This window comes from Canis aureus, chromosome 34, assembly GCF_053574225.1.
Source record: "Canis aureus isolate CA01 chromosome 34, VMU_Caureus_v.1.0, whole genome shotgun sequence".
NCBI classification, from domain to species: domain Eukaryota; kingdom Metazoa; phylum Chordata; class Mammalia; order Carnivora; family Canidae; genus Canis; species Canis aureus.
Genome location: NC_135644.1, coordinates 22,148,213 through 22,172,176, shown reverse-complemented (window position 1 = coordinate 22,172,176; position 23,964 = coordinate 22,148,213). Strand labels below are relative to the sequence as shown.

General features: G+C 37.6%; 1 long non-coding RNA gene across 3 annotated transcripts in view; it reads right to left on the bottom strand.

The window, feature by feature from the left end:
* LOC144304840 (uncharacterized) overlaps nucleotides 1-23,964 on the bottom strand; it is a 261,780-nt gene that overhangs the window by 106,897 nt on the left and 130,919 nt on the right. For all 3 annotated transcript variants that reach the window (XR_013371829.1, XR_013371828.1, XR_013371830.1), the window contains one exon: nucleotides 11,128-11,228. This is a non-coding gene — a long non-coding RNA (uncharacterized LOC144304840). The remainder of the gene's footprint in view (nucleotides 1-11,127; nucleotides 11,229-23,964) is intronic.

Genomic DNA, 23,964 nt, shown 5'->3' with positions numbered 1-23,964 from the left:
GATTATTTTTCTATATTTATGGCTAAAATTGCTGAAAAAAAGAAAATAATTGGTTCTGTTGATTACCATTTTGCCATGTCTGGGCAGAGCTTATTGCTTTTGATTTGTTCGAAAATAAATCATAACTACTAGTCAGCTCCCAAGCTTGGCTACCTAGGGTTAGGAATCCACAGGGTCAAGCCAGAGGATCAAGTACAAAAGGAAGTACTAGGACTATTTCTCAGCCATGAATGGTGGACAAATGATGGCTATTAAACTGTAGGGTACATTAGAAAGTCACCTAAAAAGCCTAATTCGGATGTAAATTCTTATGATTAACCACTAGGCCTTGCTCTTCAATAGTTTTGCCTTGGGACACAAGAGCCAGCTTTCCTACTACCGGTAGTTCTTAGAGCTCAGATAAGGAAACTTTTTGAACTAGGAAGCTATTTGAAATGGCTGTGTTTGTAAGTACACATGGCTAAATATCAACAACTGCATCTAACTCAACATGAATAGAAGGTACTGGCCTCTGCAAAGTGCTTCTTCAGCTGTTCAGCTACCAGTCTTCTACCTTAATTCTTTTTCTCCATTTCTGTTAAAGTCACTATTAGGCCTGAATATTTTCTCCTTCTAACACTGTAACTTCACATACACACAATCTTCCTGCCTGTTTATTTTGTTGAAAACTTAGGTCCTCTAATTTTTTTTTTCAAGATTATTTGTCCTGATTCTAAGCATTTATTTGTTTTCCTTCATCATTTATGATTTTTTGAATGAATGTACATTGTTTATACTTTCTTTCATAGCCTTCAGTCATTTTCTGGGGCATGCAGTCTGGGATCTTCAACACACTTTTAAATCTTTTTTAAAGGAACAAGCTCATTTTCTACCACCTTTGCCACAATGCAGTACCCCTCACTTTTCTGGTTCTTAGCAGTATGCCTGTTTGAGATTGCCATAATTAGATTGACTAAAGGCTGGAGAACCAAAAAGAAAACACATATATGTGTAATTTATATACTTTATTATTGATTAGAAACTATTACAAGAGATTTAGAAAGACCAGAGATTGTAAAACTCAATATCTTTGTTTCTTTTATTGTATATTTGTGATTTTATATATTTTTATGACTGCATTATAATGAGGATTAGTGACATTTGTACATTTGTTACCCATCATTAGTCTTTCAAATGCTCCTTGAAAATCGCTAGGGTTTAGTAGATTGTGAGCTTTCAAAATTTCATATGTTTCAGATTATTGGAATTCTATATACAAATGATGTATAGTTTTAAAAAATGATTTATACTTTAAAAATACATAAGCCTGTGATTAATGCATATCTCTGAGAATTAGAGTGAACACTTCCAGTATCCTTTGCCTAAAAATTATTGGAAATTTTCCAATACTATTTTCTAAAATTGCATTTAGCTACTCTGCCTAATGCTTTATTACTAAGGATTATATTATAGAAAATCTTGAGGTGAATATTTTGGGTCAAAGATGACTCCACCGTGCAGACTACTGCTTAAGGGAAAAAACACAGCTAAGTAAACTATGTCACTTTAATGGGGAAACATATTTTTCTTCAAACGTGAGATCATCTCTTTTTAGGAGGAGCTCAGCTTTTTCAGTAAACTTTTAGACAAATGATGATATTAATGCAAATGTGCTTAAGAGCTCTCTAATCGTTTGGGAAGAAGTGGTTCCCACATGCAAAGAAACCATTAAAAATATGTTATACCTTCAATTAACACAGAACCATTTTCCATAAGGGTTCTCAATAAATATTACTTTGTTGAAACTGGTTTATGAAGTCAACAATATGCATAGTTTTAGAAACACTAGAGGTCCTGATTTGATAACCATGAAAAACTGCCCACAACATTTTGAAGAACTGGGCATTAGTTCTGTGATTATTCAATGCTTCATTCCCTTTCATAACCTCAGTTTCTTTTTAACATTGTCAGCCTTGTTAACACTTTTAACTTTGAGTTTCAGGGACATTGAGGAATATTGAAAGTACATGGCCAAGAGGTGATCAGGGCTACTGTATAAATGAAGCAAAGAACTTTTTATATTATGGTAGAAGGCAGACCAAGGAAAAGAAGTGGATATAACAAGGAGTCAGATTTCAGTTAGAGAAAGAGAAGAACCCTACAGTAATTCAAGATAATGAACAACAGACCAGACTGCTTATTCAAGTGCATTCTCCTTTTACTAGAATGTTTTATGGAAAGATGGATACTACAAAAAGTATGCTAACATATGAGGATACAACAAAAGGAAATCTTAAATTGGGAAAGAGTTTGGACTTTGGATGATCCCTAATGTCCATTCTCCTGAAGAATCTAACTATCAAACACTAGGCACAGCCATGTACTCCTAAAAACTTAATATTTCTTTCAAAATCTTACCTTTACTCTCCAAATTAAATCCACAAAAATCATATAATCTTGCTACTCTGTTTCTTTTTTAAAGTCAAACATATAAAAAGTACCCAAGTTATTTGGATTCTTTCTCCATTCTAGTTTCTCATCTTTGACTTTTATCCATTTCTATAACCACATTACTGGTTTTAACCAAATTCAATGCATCATTTATAAACTCCTAGAGTAACTAGAGTAACCATGTTAGACATTGGAGATGTGGCACAGGGAAAACATGATTCAAACTACAAATTGTATCTGACCACACCTAATTAATTTCTAAATTAATGACTCTTTACTTGAGCATATAAGTTTTCTTGTTTTCTTATGAACATCAAATAGATTCTACTTGAAGATTATTTATGTAATTTTTCCAATTCTGCAAATTCTTTAGCACAAAGTTATTCAATCAATAAATCCAGATGCATAAGCAGGTTATGAAATAAATTCACTAAGTAGCAGCTAGTATATTTAAAATAATCTCCAAAAGAGCAGGAATATAAATTAAAATAAGACAAGCAAGTAAAGAAAATGTTGGAGTCCAGTGCACATAGTATTTTTTTGAAACTTTTGTGTTAGTGGTGTGTGTGCGTGTGTGTGTGTGTGTCTGTGTGTGTGTAATGGCTCACAATACAAAATATACTTAGGTGGTTACAAAAACATATCACAATGAAAAATATACTTCTTATTGTGTGCTTCAAAAAGATCACAGTGGACAATACACTTCTTGTGGTTTATTGAAGACAGATATTTTCAAATTCCTACCACTTAGGAAAATGTACATCAATATGGCAAAAGCTTCAACCTCCATGGTAATAAATGGGACCATGAAGCCAAATAATAACAATTTGTAAAGGATCCTCCAGCTGGATTTTAGCGAAACTTGCGTAGTACATGGAGCTGTGCCCTTGATTCTGCTGTGTTGAGGGAAAAAGAAGCAAATCCATTCCCTGCTCAGAGTATCCACAGAGTACCTAAACTGAGTGGAAAAGTCTGGATCCTGCTGTAGGGATATTTAGAAGTTTATGGTGCACAGTCATGAGTACACACACATTAGGTAGTTTTATTTTTTTTCCTTTTTTTTTTTTTAAGATTTATTTATTTATCCATGAGAGACAGAGAGAGAGGCAGAGACACAGGCAGAGGGAGAAGCAGGCTCCATGCAGGGAGCCCGATGTGGGACTCGATTCCAGGACTCCAAGATCACGCCCTAAGCTGAAGGCAGCGCTAAACTGCTGAGCTACCCAGGCTGCCCCTAGGTAGCTTTCTATAACTCCTCCAGTTGTGAACTCAGCCTTCATCTTCTTTCATTATTGCCCACCTTGCCTGGTATAAAATTCTGAGCACTGTGAATGTGCCAATAAATGCTTTCTGGAGATAAAAAATGAAGGACAGTAAAAAGCTTTATAGTCTTAATAATGGCCTTCCTCAAAAGAAAGTTGGTATGTAAAGGTCTTCCAGCTACCTATGCCTATGTATCTACGATTTTTTCACATTAGAATAAAAAGTACCAAGGTGCCACAACCTATCCAAAAAGAAAATGATACTCAAATTGTTCTTTTCCTCACAAAATTTGAAAAAGAAAATGTAAAGCCAATGCAAAATATTCTTTTGATCTAATTTTTTGTTCCTAGGGAAATCATTAAACTCCAGTATCAGAACATTCCTAAGGAGCTACTGGGAAGGGAATCATGGAAACCTCTTATCAAAATGTGCTCACTATATCTCCCTAGCCAGGCATACATGCTGTTTTCATGGTATTTACATCTCATTTATCCTACTTCAACACTTCCATCTGGTGTACCCACATTAAACAAATAGAACAACATGACTCAGCAAATTCATCATTTATATCAGTCACCAGGTGAACTAAAGTTTTCTCAGGGAAAATCACTATATCTGCTGTAGAAGGATAACATTTGCCTTTTGAAATTAAGAAACAGATGAAAACTTTGGCTTTTGAGTCAGAAATACTCAATACCTAAAACTTGCTCAGATATCTAAGGTAGTTAGCTTCTGAAATTTGGCATTCTCTTCTAAGAAGTGGTAATAAAGTGTTTAATAAATATATATTGAGGGGTGGTATATGTGTGTGTGTGTGTGTGTGTGTGTACGTGTGTACATATATATGTTAGTACATACCAGGAAACAATGGTAAGATGTTTTAGAGATCTAAAGACACTTCCATAAAATTTCTGTGATTTAGAGACTAGGAAGAGTCTTGGGTTTTCCACTGATTAAAAATTTTGCTCATGTACAACACAAAAGTTAGGGGTCAGTGATAAAGACACCAAGGAAAATAACGTATCTCATAGACGGTTTTCCAATCTGCTTAAGAGCATCTCCAAGACCAAAATCTTCATCTCATCACTGCAAGCATTAGGCCAGGCACGTATAACATTAAAATTCACCTAATTCAGTATGTTAGTATTCATAGTATGTCTGTATTATTGTTTTCCCTCACTTTTCTTTCATGATATCATTTAGTGTTGTGTCTTATTGGTTTCTCTAGACAAAAATGTGGTTTTCCTCTGGGTGGATAACTTAGCTGTTTTTGTTTGTTTTTTTGTTTGTTTGTTTGTTTTAGGAAAACATGTCATCCAAGTCATTCAAATAAATCTCTAGTGTCTGAGGAAACCCTCGAGAATTTTGCTTTTATCCATTACTTTGGGAATCAACTATTATCAGAGATTTGTAGGAACTGGGCCCCAGAAACAGACACTCATACCTACTAGATTTGAAATGTGTCCCAAACTCTTTGAGCCAAGTATAAACTGATAGCTTGGACTTGTGGAAAGCTAGCCTTGAACTCTGCTCCGACAGTTGGATCTGCCTATTTTGGTGACAGGGCCAATGGTAAGGCCATGCTCAGACACAACAGTTACCTGAGAGTGAACCTTTCAAACCAACAAGAGAAGACTATTTCTTCAGGTGGAAAGACCCGAAGAAAATTTCAAAGCAGTGATTAGCCATGTCTGACACCTAAAAACAAGTAGGATTGCTTAAACAAAAGCCCCTGGCTGTATTTGTAAAATGTATCTTATGTGTTTTGAGCAAGTTACATTTGTTCATTTGATATACTGACAGTAATAAGAGAGACAGAAATTTAGGGTCAAATCAAAATTGTCAATGGTTAGACCCGGGATCGAGTCCCACGTCGGCTCCCTGCATGGGACTCCCTCCCACGTCGAGTCCCACGTCGGCTCCCAATCTCTCTCTCTATATATAAATAAATAAATTTACAAAATCTTTAAAATTGTCAATGGTTGAAAGTTAAAACCCATCATCTTCCTAACCTATGCTATAATTACTGGTTTATCTTCTTGTCTTGCACCATACCATGAAGTCCTCCAATGGAGATAAAATGTCTTATTCTCTGCATCTCTCACATATTAGAAATTCAGAAGTTTTGAGAATGTGTTAATGCAACAAAAATCACAACAAAAAATGAAAATTGGCAGAAAGGTACTACTTTTTTTTAATTTTTTAATTTTTATTTTTTATTTATGATAGTCACAGAGAGAGAGAGAGGCAGAGACACAGGCAGAGGGAGAAGCAGGCTCCATGCACCGGGAGCCCGACGTGGGATTCGATCCCGGGTCTCCAGGATCGCGCCCTGGGCCAAAGGCAGGCGCCAAACCGCTGCGTCACCCAGGGATCCCAAGGTACTACTTTTTAATGGTCCCATGGAAATTATTAAAAGCAACTTCTAAGTTTATGTGTATTATTTAATATCTACTTGTTCATATGAAGTATGTATCAGTTTTATACTAATTTAATGGCTTATACATATGTATTACTGAATTTTTTTTAAGATTTTATTTATTTATTCATGAGAGACACAGAGAGAGAGAGGCAGAGACACAGGCAGAGGGAGAAACAGGCTCCATGCAGGAAGCCTGACGTGGCACTCGATTCCAGGACTCCAGGATCATGCCCCGGGCTGAAGGTGGCGCTAAACCACTGAGCCAACCAGGCTGCCTTGTATTACTGAATTTAAACAAATGACCTGGCAGCCTGAAACTAGAGATAACTCAGGTATGATATGATTTTAAAAACAAACAAAAACAAACAAACAAACAAACAAACAAAAAACAACAACAAAAAAAACCCACAATACTGGATTTTGAACCGGGAACCCAAGATCTGATCCCAGTTCCATTCTCATTGGATGAGAGTGGAAAGTGATTTAGACTCTCCTGACCTCGGTTTCCACATCTGTAAAACAGAAGAAATGATACTTTCCTTGTTGATGGCATAGAATTGCCATGAGAATCAGAAGGTAGAATGGATGAGCAATGGTGCTAAATGCACCAAGGAGTCAGTATACTTAGCCCTAGAGTAGGAATCAAGATTTATAATTAAAATAAGCTACTTCCTCCATGGTAGCAGGAGTCACATTAGTATTTTCAGGAATGTTGACTCCACCGTCATTTATATTGGAAAACAGCTGCATTTACAGTATTGATTAATTGAAATCACACACACATTAATGAAATGCTTGTTTTCTCCCATCCTCCAGGAAGAACAAAACGTTACAAACTGTCATCATCCTCCCACTTACATAGCTGTGATCTCCGCAATGTACATATTGTATGAACCAAAATAGAGCTTTTTATAGAATTTTTAGAGAACAAAAATAGGCATAATCCCTGAATGAACCGTTGGATGGAGGCAATGATCAACCATGGCTATGGAAATCTTTAACTGTAAAGGTGAACAGAGACTTCATAATAGATTTATCAGATTGATAATATCTAAATCCAATGGCCAACTAAAATCCCCCCAAAAGAGGTAATAATATGTGCTGCCTGATGTATATACTGCCCCAGTTGTACAGCTTCATTGTAAAAATTCAAACTTGTATCTCATCAAATTGGGACAAAGAATTATGTTAAATAATAATACAGAGATACAATATACAGTGTATAGGAAATTCTAGTGACTTCCATTTACAAATTACAATAAAAAGAGCAAGAAGAAACTATTGATTTGAAGTTCCTTGAAACATACGAACCAAATGCAATGTTCAGAACTTGTTTGATTTCCGATTTGAACAAACCAACTGAAAAAATGGGTATGTGACAATGAGGGGAATTTGTGCACTGAGTGGATAACTAGTAACATTGAGAATTATCTTGGATTTTTACATATGATAATGCCGTTATCTTATGTAAAAAAAGTTCTGATATTTTATGGATAGAGATTGAAATGTGTATGGATAAATGATGTGATGTTTGGGGTTTGCTTTACATGTGGGCAAATTGCACAGTTCTTTTTTTCTGAAGGAATATCTATCCTATTGCTAAACATGAGCACTCCTGAGTGATACAGCTCAGGTTTAAAGGGCTTATATGTGCCCATAGCAGATCATTGGTTATTCTGTTAATTTGAATGTAACTAATATGTATTAATATCTTATGTTAATGATGAATTATTAAATCAACTTTAATTATTTCATTTTAAAAAGTTCAGTTTATTTCCAAGTGAGCAAAAATTTCAGAACTGAAAATATGGGGTTTAAGTTGCAGAGGCGAAGATCACAAATGCTAGATAAGGCTGACTGTCGAATAACCTTCTTTTCTGCTACAATTAACCACTCCTTAGCATGTACCTTTGAATACATAGTTATTGCTGCTAGAGGTTTTTTGGGATTAGAATTTTTATTTAAAAAGTTGAAGTATAAGTTCTCCATTTTAGAACACTGCAGAAGAAAAAAGATATTCCCACAAGCCATCTGTTCCTCATGTTGACTAAGTAGGTATTAAGAATCAGTGACTAACAACTAGCAGTGATTTGTGCTCTTAAATTTTCTATGATATAGTATTCTCCATATTCTGTGAAATTGTAAAATAATATTTTTCTTAAACACCTTAAACACACACACACACACAGAGCAGACTAATGAATGGCTATTTTAAAATCACAACATAAACACCAAATGCTAGAACTAGTCAATCACCCAGGTGTAGCTTGCAATCCATCTGTACCATATGTTAGAAGCACTCAGTATACATTGAAAGTCTTACTAATCCTTAGGAAACTATATTTACTTTCTTTTTGGAACTTTCTACCCATTGCAATATCATAATCCTAGAAAGGAATCTGTCCCCCTATAGAACAGGTGTTAACAGTGACCATACTTCCAATCTTGGCCTTTGAAAATATTCCAATTTTTCACATTCCAAATTTGCACAATAGAAAGCAAGGTATGCCTTTGGATTCTCACCTCTACCAGGCTCCAGTACTTTTAAGGAATATGTGACTTAAATACGATTTATGTGTACAGATACTATTTAATTCTCTGAATCTTGTCTTAGGTTATCAAATCTTTCTCAACGCTAAGTAGAAGACAAAATGTATAACACAACCCAAAACACCACTCTACCCAAATACTTACTCAATAAACTAATTTCTTCCTTTCTGGCAAATCTGGCTTATGGCAAATCAAAGTCTTTATCTACTAAAACAAATTTACATTATAATAATGGCTTTAAGAATTTAAATTTTAATGGAATCTTTTAAAACAAAGAAAAACCCAAGGCACCTATTTTTATTAGTTTGCAACAAAATTAACTGAAATAAATGCTTAATAAGAAAGTGTTTACTATCCAATAGGATTCTAAACCTCAGTGTAGAAGGAATCAATTTTAAGTATGACATTTGCAATCTTTATGGTCCTATTTATGTAATTATCTAAAAATTCTAAATGTGGTACATCGGTGCTCATTTTTTTTTGGTAGAATTCAGAACATTACTAAATATAATGGTTAACTTCACTAAAGACCCATGTCACGGGTGAGGAGTAGAGCCAGTGCTAAAGTTTTAAGATGGACAAGCAAGGTCTTCCTCTTACTGTGGTATCTGAGGGTGGCCACAGCACGGCATTCAGAGACTGAGGTGGGCTTTCCTCAGAGCACAATATTTAAAACACGAAGCTTGATCTCAGACAGCTAAGCCGACACATAGCTCACAGATGGTAAACCCTTCAGTTCCTAAATGTTCAGTTATTGCAATGGAAGGAAAGCATGTGCTTCTATGAACTGTAACTGACATTAATTGTGTATGTCTGCATTTCATCTTCTGGGTTTTCTGGGGGGAAAAACCTGTCAGAATATGAGAATTCATGAAGAGGAAATATTTACTATATTATTTCACAGTAGCCTATTATACTTTCAGAATGTTACAGAGCAGACAAAAACTAATCCTGCTCAGAAATCGCATGGTAATACAGGGGAACGAACCTTCCAGAATGTGTTAATATTTCAGAAGTTCTTACATGTAAATTGAGAGAAGGAAAATAATCCGTAACTTTCTGAAACCTTAGTATGGTGCTAACGATACAAAGGTAGTCTGGGGTGGAACACTTATCTGTGAAAAAACTAAGGAAATAAAAACTACCCTACTTTTGAATCAGAGGAAAATAAGTTCATGTTTCACCTCTTTTCAGAAAAAGATATTAAATTTGGACAATCCTATGCGTTGTTCCCTCCAATACGGATTTATATTGGAAAAGTAAACAAAGATGTTCCCTTCAAATACCTGGAAAACATTTCTTTTAAAGGGTGTGGGGGTGCAGCGCACTTGCTCAACTTGTAGGGCTGGGAGTGGCCCTCAAATGTGACATAGGTGAGGAAACAGACCCAGGGAACATCCATGATGAACCCACGTGTCAAAGCTAGTAGATGGTGGCATTAAAATTAAACTATGCGAATATGGACCTCCAAATTTCATTCTTTTCATAAGTACAACAGAACGTTGTGGACACCGTGATAGTAAAAATTTAAAGCACCTTTTATTTTTTTTAAAAGCACCTTTTAAACTTAACTAAAACCTCAGTATATTATTTCCAAATGCCCATGTAACTTCCACACCATGGCCCTTCTCCCATCTTTGTTTATATGTTGGAGGCTGTAGAGGCCTCCCAACACTCCCAACACAAGAGACAGGATCCGTGGATAGTAAGTCACGACCGTAAAAACATTTCTTCCCCCTTGCTATAAAATGCGTTTCTACAGTCACACAACCATGATTGTGGGCATAAACCTTTAACGAATATTTTCAAGAAGAACTGAAATTGTAGTTACTGAACTATGATGTAAGTCATCACAATAACGCTTTGCTGATTTTTTAAACTCGTTGCAAGATCTCCCCCCTCCCCGTTAGAGCATAATCAACCACAGTTTTTACGTTAAGCAACCACATTGCTTCTAATCAGAATTTATAAAATAAAGGTAGAATTAACATCAAAGTAACAAAGCTTTGTAGACCTGGGATAGAAACAAATTTATTTTTCCTGGAGGCAGTGACCCCACTGAAAGAAGGGTTAAGTGAGATTTTAAGATAAAGTGTTTAGGTAAGAGTACTCTAGATGCATGCTCAGCCCTTGTGTGTTCATGCTGGGATACATTAAGAACCTAGAGAAGACTCAGGAAATGGAAAATATGTATATTCAGGTTACGGGAGACTCACCACAGGTAGGGTTGTTTGGCCTGAATAAAGAAACAAAATGTGATTCTACGCAGGCCTCAACCACAATATAAAGATCTCCATCACTGGGAGAGCCATTCCTGTCAAACCTCACCATCTCCAAAGATGATCAAAGCCAAGTGAAAGGGATGAGGTTTGTGAAGAGAACTGTTTAATTAGACCTGAAGAAACTGTAGAATTCTTGCTGTGTCACTGCAGGTCCTGCAAGAAGCAAACACTATGACAGACCTGTATGTTCTAGGGCTTTCCAGGGGAGCTTGCACATGGGTGAGAAGGGGGAAACCAAGCAGGACAGGTCCGGGGAGCAGAGCAGAGCACAGTTCTGACCTCTGGAAAAGAACAGAGGGAAGGAAGGAGGGTTAATGGGAGGAGCACAGTTGAGAGTTTCAGCCCAGCTGAGGAAGGTCCCAGAGAGAGGATGGGCATCCTGGGTGCGCTTGCTGCAGGAACGGCCTGCTCCTCCTACTTGTCCCTCCTCTATGCTCCTGGTGGCTGGGAGCAGCTGGCAGGTTCCACATTGGCGTGGACACGGAGGCAGATCTGAAGGTGTGGCCCCCAGAGGAGGTCTCCTAACCTGAACAGCTTCTCTGAATGGAAGAAATGAGCCACTCAACCTCTCTAGCCACCACACTAGCTTTACAGGTTTATTTATTTATTTATGTATTTATGTATTTATGTATTTATTTATTTATTTATTTATTTATTTTTAAGTCACCAGTAAAGTTACAGTTGTTTTAGTTTTCAGAGTGACAGAGATTTAGGAAGCAAAGGCAGTAACTTTCAGTGATCCCTTCCATCACATTCAATTTGGTCCTGGACTTTTATTTGGCAATATGTTGAAACAAAAGAGATCAAATTTTAAACCGAATTGTTCGGTCTCCAGCTTCCCACTCTATTTTTTTTTTTTTTATAAATTAAAAACATTTTGTTCATGCTATGTTAAGTGAGCATTTCATGACAGCTAGTGGATTCAATTAAAATAAATTTTAATTCTTATTTGAAGACATCACAAGCAGAATGCCTTTTGTTCTTCTAGATTGATTTAAGGCAAATTGCTCCGTGTACTACAGCAATTTTAAATGTATTTAAAGTTTTTTAAAATCAGAATTATGTGGAATAGTCTAACAGTTTAAGTTTAAACGAGGCAATTAGCTGGTTACAACTGGAACTACCAGGCCCTATTTAAAATAATGAGGTCTGACAGTTATGGAATCTGAATTATTCATTGATAACTAGCTTTTCCTCATCTGCAAACCATGGCTAACATTAATAACAGAGGTGTAAGTGTGATAACCAAAGAGTCTGACATTAAGAACACACACGCAAAAGTGCTAAATTCTTATTTAATTAAAAAGGATCATGATAGCAATATTTTTCCTGAAAGAAAATCATTAGGTAAAATGTGTTTTCTCATCTGTTTCATCTCTCTTTTCCTGAGGTGGATTTTGCATAAGGAAATAATTGTTTTTGATTGCATACAACAAAATAATTTCCTAATCATGTATTGTCGGCAAACTATAAAGAAACATAAACATTTCTAATTGTTAAATCTTTAAGATAATCATTTTAGAATTCTAGTTCCCTTATTTGCAATCCCCAGAAACAGGTAAATTATACACTTCAACTTTTTAATTGAAAGAGAAAAGTAGACCATAATAAATTACATGCAAAAAGGCAAATAACTCAATTGATGATCATTTAATTGAAGTGAATACTGTGATTACCATGAGCCAATTTACTTATTGGCAGCACAGTTCAAAACTAATGGAATAAATCAAGTTGTTGCTCCCCATAATTTTGCAGCAAAGAAAGAAAACTTGCAAGAGGTCACTAAGCATAAATCCATATTGTCCTTTACAGTCAGAGATGGTGTGACCAAAGGAGAGACTACCCTTGTATGTGAGGACACATGGGCAAAGCTAAAAGGTATGACTACAAACCCTTCTCTCCAACACTGCAAACAGGTTTCAACAACAACAACAACAACAAAAAAAAAAAAAAAAGGGAAAAGAAAATAAGCAACAAGAACAGTAACAAAATCCTTCCTCCCTTGGTTTCTTACTATGCTTGCCATTAGTGCCTCTCAACATTGTATCGAAATTAGTAATTCAATATTGAATTTCCTCATGCTGATACTGGGATTGTCTATAGTCTGCATAAGGGTTGACCACATGTCCCATTGGATTCAGGATAACATTGGTGTATGCCTTTGGGTTCAGTGTAATTATTTAAAGATATACAGACACCTTGTTTACCGGGTATCCTGATTTGGCCATTCTGACAATAGTAGTGATAATGTCCTCACTTATTGAGGACTCACGATGAGGCGGTCCCTGAGTTAAATGTAGGTCCTGAGCTTTAGGTTTGTATTATTACTTTTTTAAAGATTTTATTTATTTACTCATGAGAGACACAGAGACAGAGTGAGGTAGAGACACAGGCAGAGAGAGAAGCAGGCTCCATGGAGGAAGTCCGATGTGGGACTCGATCCTGGAACTCCAGGATCATGCACTGAGTGGGAGGCAGATGCTTAACCACTGAGCCACCCAGGCGTCCCAGGTTTGTATTATTATTACTTCCATTCCACAGCTGGGAAACCTGAACTTCTTAGGGGTGAAATAACTTTCCCAAAGACATATAGGGAGGCCGACTGCCATGATTCAGACCTTGGCACCTTAAATAAAAATCCATGCTTTTAACTATTACACTAGATTTCTCCTATTCTTTACCTCGTGAAATTTCATGCCCTGTCACAGAAAACGATAAACTAATAGTCACAAATACACTTCATATATGCCCAGACACCAGAAAGCCAATGAGTTTTATAAAGCATGAATGGCCAATGATGTTAAGTGGAGACATTTACACAAATAAAGATATACACCAAAATAGATGAAGTAAAATAGCACAGCCAGCTAATAGGGGCGGAAAATCCCATATGTTTCAAGTTTTCTCCCTGGTATTCATCAGCAGCACAACCTAGAAAAAAATGTGACTCTTGTTAAGCCTGGAGTGTCCCAAGAGTCCAAGTAAAGAATGTCCCAAAATGGGCTTTTAGATATGTCTCTGTTACTGGATTTATGGCTCAGTGCCTATGCATTTGTAACACAGTGGTCTTTTTAGTAAGACTTACAAAAGGAGGATTTGAAGGATGGCTTTTTTTATTAGTGCAGATATATATGCCATAACCTGATTTTTTTTTCTTTCAGTACAGATGTCAGTTACAGTGTACCTATCATGCTCTGCAGATTGTGTCATTGGTCAAGAAAGGAGAGAAACCCCAATATAATGATTAATAATCAATGTGTCTGGCCTTTAAGTCCACCCAGAGGAGAAATGAAACACTGATATAGAATCTCTCCCTGAAGGAAGAAAAACACTGAGGGTGGAAAAAGAGGGCAGGATGAGCTACCCTTAGAGGAATATAAATAGTGGAGCTGTCTAGTGTTGGGTTCTGCTTGGTTTGGTCTAAAATGTTGTAAGTGAATGATACATGAAGTTTACATCATAGTTTCTTTTTGTAATAAAACCATTAATATAAAATAAAGTAAGTAAAATATAAGAATGATCATTTTAGTGAGGTTTTTTTTTTGACAGCTGCCCTGGTGCCCCCCCCCCCCTTCTCTAGACTGAATGACACAGCTTGAAACAGATGAAGGAAGACTTGGCCATTGTGTCTCTTACTAATGATATGTGGGCAGGGAGTTATTACAGCTCTTTCCCAGGCTGGAATGAAGTGAAACTATCTCTAAAAAAGTAACGTGTGCGTTCAGGGTTGCCTATCTCCTTAATTTGCTACTCCCTTCTCCCCTCTTTCTCTTTCTATTTTCTTCCATTGACTGATTACATCTGTCCTTTAAAAGAAAGTCTGGTGAAGGTATTTGAAACTCCAATACACAATCTCACTGATTATTTTATGCTAATGAATGAACTATCTAGCAATATAATATTTCACTTTTTGTGCCCTCCTGGTGGTAGCACAAGATAAATTCTAGTGTATCTTTAATTAACTAAGGGAAGCAGAAAGAAATCTCTGTGGATTAATAATATTTATGGCCTTAAAGTGAACAAAATAACAGATGAGGGTGGGAGGGGGCAACTAAATGGTAGACAAATCTTAGAGAGTTAATTAAAACAAAATTCATGCTTATTTTGGCCTTTTTATCTGCAAACGGTCCTGATGCCAGGGAACAATGAAAATTAAAAATATTCTCACTCTTCCCCCAAGCCCTTTTAGTCTAAACATCCCACCCGTCCCCATTCCCCCCTTCCTTCTACCCTCTACCACCAACCCATGTATTTCAATACATAACCACTCAGACTTACCCCAAAACTCCAGACTTTGTCAAAATTCTGATGAGAATTCTTAGGAAGGGGCCCTCAGTATTTGTCTGAGATGCAGATTGAAAAAATGAATTACTTGAGATTAAGGAAGCTGTGTGCATACTTGCAGCCTGACCGCTTTGCTCCCAGAGCATTGAAGAAGGATATCACTGAAGAATCTTATAGAAAGAATCAAAGCAATTCGAAGAATTTGGCCCTCGTTATTTCTCCAAAGGCCTTAGTAAAAACCAACTGATCATCAACAAACTGGTCATCAGAGATAAGTGCTGCTAAGATTGGACAGAATGTATGGCTACCAGGGACCAAGAAATCTGAAAAGGAACCAAAACAGCTCAAAGACTCACAGCCTGGACTGGCCTTGATATTGGTCTGCACACACTTCCTCATCTTGAGCACAGACGACATCCTTCTGACTTTAACTAAATAGGAAGGAAGACGATGGCAGACACAAATGAAGTCAATACAAGAGTGGGATGAGACTTGTGTCTCTTAGTGCGATTGAAATTCAATTCTATTTCATTCTTGGTATTTCTGTGTTTTCAAAAATTTTATTTTTTATTTTTATTTTTTTAAAGATTTTTTTCTTTATTTATTTATGATAGTCACACACAGAGAGAGAGAGGCAGAGACACAGGCAGAGGGAGAAGCAGGCTCCATGCCCCGGGAGCCCGACGTGGGATTCGATCCCGAGACTCCAGGATCGCGCCCTGGGCCAAAGGCAGGCGCCAAACCACTGCGCCACCCAGGGATCCCCCTCAAAAATTTTAGTACAAGTTATAGCAGTTTCATAGTGACTACAGCTGCTAACAGTATAAACATAGCAAAAGAATATATTGACATATACTATTGTTAACTAAATGGTTCAAAACTAATGTCTAAAGAGAAACATGAGGTTCCCTACTTGGAAATTAAAATAACATCCTCTTTCCAGAAAAATTCTGAATTCCTTATAGACTGCTATAAAGTAGTCCTTACAGATTGCCTCAAATTCCACCATAATTGATATCCCTTTGATAAAGAACTAAAAGCACCTAGAACCTTTTCTAGGCTCAGTATTATAGGGAGATCACCTTGACATCTTTAAATAACCATGGTTCTGCCTAGGTCAAATCTCATATTTTCCACATTAATCCCAGCTCCCACCCTATAGAGTGGAGCCTCCGTGAGCCTCTTGTGGTGTAATGCTGCTAGAGTTCCTTGACACCAAGTTACCCCAAAGTAAGTTTCAGTCTTAAATAAAGTTGGTTCTCAATTCTATAATGAACGTATTTTTCTTTCCCTTTCTAGGGCCCTATGACCTCATGCAATGTAATTGGAAATCTGGAGCTGCCAAGTAAGGTTGTAGGAGTTGTGCACAAAAGTACTCTGCCAAATGGAATACATACAGCTGAAGTCCAACTCAGACTTCCTCACCAACTCTTGTGCCTTAGCTTGGGGCTACATTATTTGGGGAAGTGTGTGTGTGTGTGTGGGGGGGGGGGGTATCTTTTAGTAATTCTACCACCTAGAATGAGTGGGGTTTTTAAAAATAATTTATTCTCAGATAGGAAAACTTTTATAAACTTGGAGAAAGATGCTATATGTGTTAGCAGTGATCAAGAGAGAAACCCATCTTAGTGTCCTCTTAGCTGTTCACTTTCAAGCATCCCCCACGTCTGTGACTCTAAATTAACTATTGTAATTCCTCTGTCCTATATCCCATGCCCTTTGGCTCTATTTGGAGGTAAGATCTAAAAAATAACTCAGACTAAGGTATTAATGGCTAAGACCATAATGTCCTTGTCCTAGAAAGCACTTTTGCATTGTAGGGCTTTGACCACTACAGAACACCTAGAGCCACAGAAATTTACTTACTGGCAGGCTGGTAAGGAGGGTGCTTGACCCTTTAGTCTTGCAACTCTACCTACTTAGTTGTAAAGCTGGTCCCTCCAAGTGTTCTTTGTAACCCAATGATATTCATGATCTCATCTTCACATTTGATCCGGGTCCTATGCACTCAAAATGTTCAAGTTATGCAAAGCCATCAGTTGAAGATGTAAAAAATAAACAGGCCAATGTCCAACTATATAGAAAGAGACTTTCAAAAGATTTCAGTTCCAATCTTGAACACTTCCTAACATGTGCGACTTTCCCCAAGTCACCTCACTTCCTCAAACATTATAGGATTATTCTGAGGAATAAATTAGACATTTATGGCAAACCCTAGCAAAATGGCAGAAAGATAGCAGACACAAACTAAGACCCATGGAATCAGAAGCAGAACAATTCATAGCTTCAATGAATCTGGTACTACCTATACTACTATTAATAATATAAATAACCAAAAGATGTATTCATCAGATAGGACGATTGTAATAGAAAGCAATGTGATTAGTCATACAAAAGTAGCTATTTTAAATTTCTGTTCTTGAATTTATTTTTAGCACTACCTCATTAACATGAAATCCAAGACTGTGGGCATAGGTATGTTAGCAGCATCACGAACCATAACAGACTTACCATGGGAAAATATTTCTTTAACATTAGGATTCCTTCCTGGCATCTTCCCTCATGGGACTTGTTCTTTCATTGAATTACTCATTTTAATTGAGAATTATAAACCTCACAGGGGGGTGTCATCATGCTGAGATGAAAATGACTGAAGTTTTTATAGACTTCTTTTTGTGTGTGTTAGGTTGATGATAGCATGCTCCAGTTTAATAGATAAAACGGTTCTGTTTCTTAAATACAGAAAATAGATGAAATACTGTTTTCTTTTCACAGCCAAGGTCTAAATAATTGTATTTCTAATTTTTATCTTCTATTAAAATATCCGCAGAAACTTTCATCAATAAAGCACGCCATTTCTTAACATTATTGTCAGTCTAATTTTTAAATTGTTATCATTAACTTCAGGAAAACACACTCCCACTCATATTTCCTATGGATGTCCTTAAATCCTAAGATTTTCCATGATCCCATTGCCAAATTCCACTGTGAAAACCTCACCCTGTAAACAAAACAGAAAGTCGATGAAAATGTGTAAAGAGAAAGGTTAATGGTATAATATAGGTTTATATCAAACTATTTAAAGTCAGACTTGCAATTAACACCTACATATACAGAACATAAACATTTATATCTTCAAATAATCTGACACACAGCTTGAGGTTGCCCAAAACTGAGAGAGCAAAAGAAACATTTTTAAAAATTAGTAGTTACTGAGACCCTAGAATTTCAGATATTTTGAAGAACCACAGCATTAGCAGGAGCTGTGGAAATGATGTGATTCATACTTTCTCTTCTTAAAGATAAGGAATCTGAGGCTCAAGCATCAGAGTATTTTGCCCAGATCAAATAAAACCGACATTGATTGACGGTTGAAGTTAAGGAAGGACAAGGGCCAGAAGCCTCTCAGAAGGTAAGATGGAAGGCACCTGGGTGGCTCAGTGGTTGAGCCTCTGCCTTTGGCTCTGATTGTGATCCTGGGGTCCTGGGATCGAGTCTCACATCGGGGTCCCTACAGAGAGCCTGCTTCTCCCTCTGCCTGTGTCTCTGCCTCTCTGTGTGTCCCTCATGAATAAATAAATAAAATCTTAAAAAAAAAAAGAAGGTAAAAAGGAGCAAATAAGCGGAGCGCAAAAATCCTTCTTCCCACTCCAGGCTCATGAGCCCCTCGCAGTCACCTTTCATTCATTTTTCCAGTCTTTGTACCTTTTTTAAAAGCCTTCTAATGACTTTGGAAGAAGTCCCATTCACATTAACTTCCCATTTGTCAAATGGCCCATCTCCTTTAAAATCATTTCCAAAATGTTACCTTTTATTGGAAACCTAATACAATAATAAAAATAACTGACATTTATTGAACAGTCGACCTGTGCTCCCAAGTGAAGACCAGAGATTGATGGCCACCTATCACTGTCGCAGCTACTCTGTCCTCAAAAGGCCAGGACACACAGCGAGTGTATTCCCCTTGTGGCACTCACAGTTCTGAGCGTGGAGTTTGCAGTTAGACAGTCTGAGTTCAAGTCCTAGCTCCACATCTTAGAAGCCATGCCTCACGGGGCCACTTACTCTTTGCTTTAACTTGAGTGATGCCATTTCGAATCCATTTCAATTTCTAATGCAGTTGCTGTGGCAGAGATAGGCACCCAGCATCCTTCCTCTTCCCACATTACAGCTGCCAGCCCTTCGCAGCAGGGTGGAGCCCTGGGCCTCCGTCCTACCAATAAAATGGAAGCTGACAGGACTTGTCCCTTGGGGGTGAAGCACTTCAGTGTGGTGTGCCTTCTCCATGCTTTCCCTCTTCCCGATTTGCTGCTTGGGTGCTGAATTCCATGCATTGAAGATGATGGAAGCTCCACTGACCTGACTCTAAGCAGCTGTGATACTGAGGCCCCTCCCACCCTCTCCAAACCCCACTCTACTATATCCATGAGAAAAGGGAAAGAAGTCTTTGACAAGTTTGCAGTTGTCCTGCCCTGGTGAGTAAAGTCCTTGTCAGTGGGCATGATGTATGCAGAGGGAGAGGAACAGCCATTGAGAAAGTGGGTCGTGGTTTCTACTTTTCTATCAGTGCTATTCTCAGAAACTACTCTTTCCTCTCAGAATCATAAGAATAAGGTATTTTAAACCGTTCCATATATTTTTCATATTCAGTGTCCATGGGAAATATTGTTGAGGCAAAGGTTTTTAAAAATGGTTTAAAAACCAATGAATTATAGAATTAACTCTGTTTATTCTCTTCAGCATAGCTTATTTTAGCCCCAGGATGAATGTTAAGTAAACAGTGCATGGAATGGGGGCACCTGGGTGGCTCAGTGGGTTAAGCAGCTGCCTTGGGCTCAGGTCATGATCTCTGGGTCCTGGGATCGAGTCCCACCTTGGGCTGTCTGCGCATTGAAGAGTCTGCTTCTCCCTCTCCCTCCCCCTGCTTGTGTACACGCTCTCTCTCTCTCTCTCTTTCTCAAATAAATAATAAAATCTTAAAAAAACAAACAACGGTGCATGGAACTAAAAAGGCAGTTTTTCTGTCCGTCTTCACTGAACCTTAAAAAAAGACACAATATTCCTCTTAAAAGAGAAATTTGATCGTGGCCCTTTCTTGTGTTGAAACCTGCAGTGGTTCTCAGTTGACAACCGACTGTCCTGGCATATAAGGCTCCTTATGTTCTGGCCCCACCTTATCTTTGTCTTTAAAATAGTATGGTGTTATTGTTAAAAACTCAAAATCTGGCATTCTATTTCTCAGATTTGAATGCTGGCCCTGCCACTAACCACTTGCATTATCTTGAGCAAAGCATCTAGCTTCTCCAGCCTTAGTATCCCCTTCCACAGGAGACAGAAATGTCTCATGAAGGTTTCAAGAGTCGTAAATGGGTGGAAAACATCATGTGCTCAGAGCAGCATCAGACATGGTCTGGTCCATAATAGGAAGTATTGCTGCGACCGCACAACATTGTCTGATGGAATTTTATACCATAACTTATGCTTAAGGACAATGCTGGGTGTGTAGGAGAAACAATAAAATATAAGACGTAGTTTTTGTCCACTAGAATTTGTCAGGCTAGGTAGAGAATTCTTAAACTTGAAAAATATTAGCTTTAGTGGATACACAATATATGCTTAACTTAATTGAAATTTTTAAAGGAAGCCTTATGCTATGCTTTCAATATATTCCTTGAAAACAAGCCTAATATCAAAACCCCTTTTCATAAAATTTTTATTACGTTTTTTAAACTACATATTCAGCATTTTACCAGAAGGGGAAAAAAAGAATTTTTATCTTCAGAGATTTAAAAATGTTTCGTATCAGAAACCATATTCAGATAATAAAAGTAAATATCAATTAGCCGAATCTTAAACGTGAAGCTTGCTGAAGCTTGTTAATGTTGCTAAGTGTGCTTGTTACATATGCAAACAAAAAATAAACTGTGCATTTTTTTTCTGCACAAAGATTATCTTCAGCAGGAAGTTTTTAGAGTTCTGTTCACTCCGAGATTAAATATGCAAAAGAAGAGCTTTCCCATATTTTATTCCCTTAGAATATTTTAATAAAAGATTAACTTCTTCTGCAATGAACAATGTTATGTTTTTTTTCTTACAATATCTTTCTCCCGATTTTACTGTACTCTACCTGGTTCTATCACCTTGAATCAGAGCCTTCTCTTGCTGTTTTTTCAACCTTTCAAATGCTTGTAGACAATGATGGAGGTAGGGAGAATGCCAGCAAACACAGTTCTAAGACCTCTTTGCCCCACCAGCACACAACTCATTTAACAGTATACAAATGATTTAACAGTAATACCAGCCGTGTTCCCACAGGAAATCATTTCCATTCCCACCACTGCTTGCAGATGGAGGTCATGTTTCCCTCTCTCCTTAGTCACCGCTCAGCCAAACTATTCATATTTACATAATTCTCCCAGTAGTGTTAGGTAAACTTTCTGAAATCAGAGCAGTTTGTGGAGTTGGCACCTCCAGAAAGCACTGTGGAACCAGTGGATGGAAGAGAGCCGGGGGTGGGGGGTGGGGGGTGGGCAGGCCTGGGATGCATTTGTGTTCGCCCCATCCTGAATTTTCTCCATTTTCTCCTCCAGATGCACGCTCCACTGTATCCTTTTCCTCTCTGTGCCCTTGGAGACTCCCTTGCACGGCCTTATTCTCTGACTTTCTGTTCGGTTTGATCAAATTGAGGCACTGAGGAGATCAGAGGGCAGGAAAAAAATTGGAGTTGGAGTATTTATAATTCCTGGCTCCCTCCTTGCTCTGCTTCCGATTGGTGATGACTTATATTCCTATATTTATAGCCACGGTTTCCATCGGAGGGCCATATCTCACATCTGCAAATATTCCCTCCAGATTCCAGGAGCAGTTTTTCCACCTTCCGTCCTTGGACTTAGGTTGGCAACATCTCTCCAACCTTAGCTGGTCCTGGAGTGACTCACCATCCAGTGTTAGTTTCCCTTAATCCCACCCACTTCTTTGTCAATAGTACTTTCCCTGAAGTCTCTTCAGTTGAGCCTTGTAGGTGAGCTCTCCTTTTCCCACTGGGACCCTGGCTGAAAGCAACATAAACCTGAATTACGCAGATAATATCTGATAGTCTCAACCAGGTCAAAACCAGTGGGCACTAGAAATGGTATCTTTAAAAAAAGAATGAATGTTTTTTTTTTGTTGTTGTTGTTGTTGTTGCTTCCCTTCTGAAAGCTCAGGGAAGTTTACATTATGGCAAATCCAGAAGTGAGTGCAAATCTAAGGCAAGATTCCTCAGGAAAAGGTAATTAGAAGTCTATTATCTTCAAAGTTCTTCAAGGAACTTATCATTTCTTTCATGGGTTTGTCAGCAAACACTTCCATTTGACAGAACCAGCACATGGCACAGAGGAAATGAAAGCGGCCTGGGAGCCAGAAATCTTTGTTTCTGCACCAGCTCTTGCACCGATATGTTGTATGACCTTGAGCAAGTCACTTAATTTCCTTGACTTCAGCTTTTTTTTTTTTTTTTTCTGTCTTCAGTAGGACAAAGTTATAATTCATGACCTCCTGGTTCCTGCTACATCTTTAGCATAAGCACAATTCTTGATAGTAGAATCCACTTGTGAAGCACTGGCCTAATCATATATGCCAACTCCTGAAGTCCATGTTTTCATATGGCCAATAGACCATTCTACTTGAGTCATACTCATCTTGAAAGGAGGAGGCTGGCGGCACCTGGGGGTCTCAGTCAGTAAAGTGTCAGACTCTTGGTTTCAGCTCAGGTCATGATATCAGGGTCGTGGGGGCAAGCACGGCAACGAGCCCTGCACCTGGCTCTGCACAAAGCAGGGTATCTTGAGATTCTGTTCCTCTCCTTCTGTTACTATCTCCCCTCTCAAATAGATAAATGAATCATAAAGAAAAAAAGAGAGAGAAAATAAAAAAGAAAAATGGAGGGGGCTTGTCCTGTAAGATGTGTGCCATTGCCTTCATCAACTTAGACAGGGACTGATCATGCCATGGCTAATGGGGTAGTGTTTGTGAACTGAGATTCATGTGTTAGTTAGAGTTCCTTCCTGGTTTGGGAAAGGTGAACTGAGACTAGAACAGCAACATCTGATGTCTATCCTCTGGATGAACATTCTTTTTTTCTGATCTAATCATGTTCAATTTCTTTCTTGCTAAGCTAAGCCTTTTCATGATGCTATTTTGGAACATAGTATTTCCTCTGCCCAAAATGCTTATACTCAAGTTTTCAAACTTCTCCTTTACCTTCAAAACCCCATTCAAATATTACTTTCCCCTTGAAACATTTTCCTGCACCCCACTTTCTTCTCCATTCCTTCTATCTCTACCATCTATCATATCCATTTTCTACAGTACATGTCCCACCTGTCTCAAGGGGCCATGAGTTCTCCTGTCTCATCTTTGTCCCCAATAGTCTAACATGGAAACTTATACTATAAATGATAAAAACTATGAATAGATCTAAGGGGAAATGAAACACTTTTCCAAAACTGGAAGTTCAGGATGTACTTGCCCTGGCTTTAAAATAAAAAAAAAAAAAAGAAAGAAAGAAGAAAGAAAGAAAAAAGAAAGAAAAAAAGAAAGAAAGAAAGAAAGAAAGAAAGAAAGAAAGAAAGAAAGAAAGAAAACCAAACCAATGTCTTTTCCTTTATAGGAGATAGAAATGTGTGCATTGTGAGATGTAGGAAGGAAGAAATATGGCCAGAGATTGGAATGAAGTTGGTCATATCTTTGAGA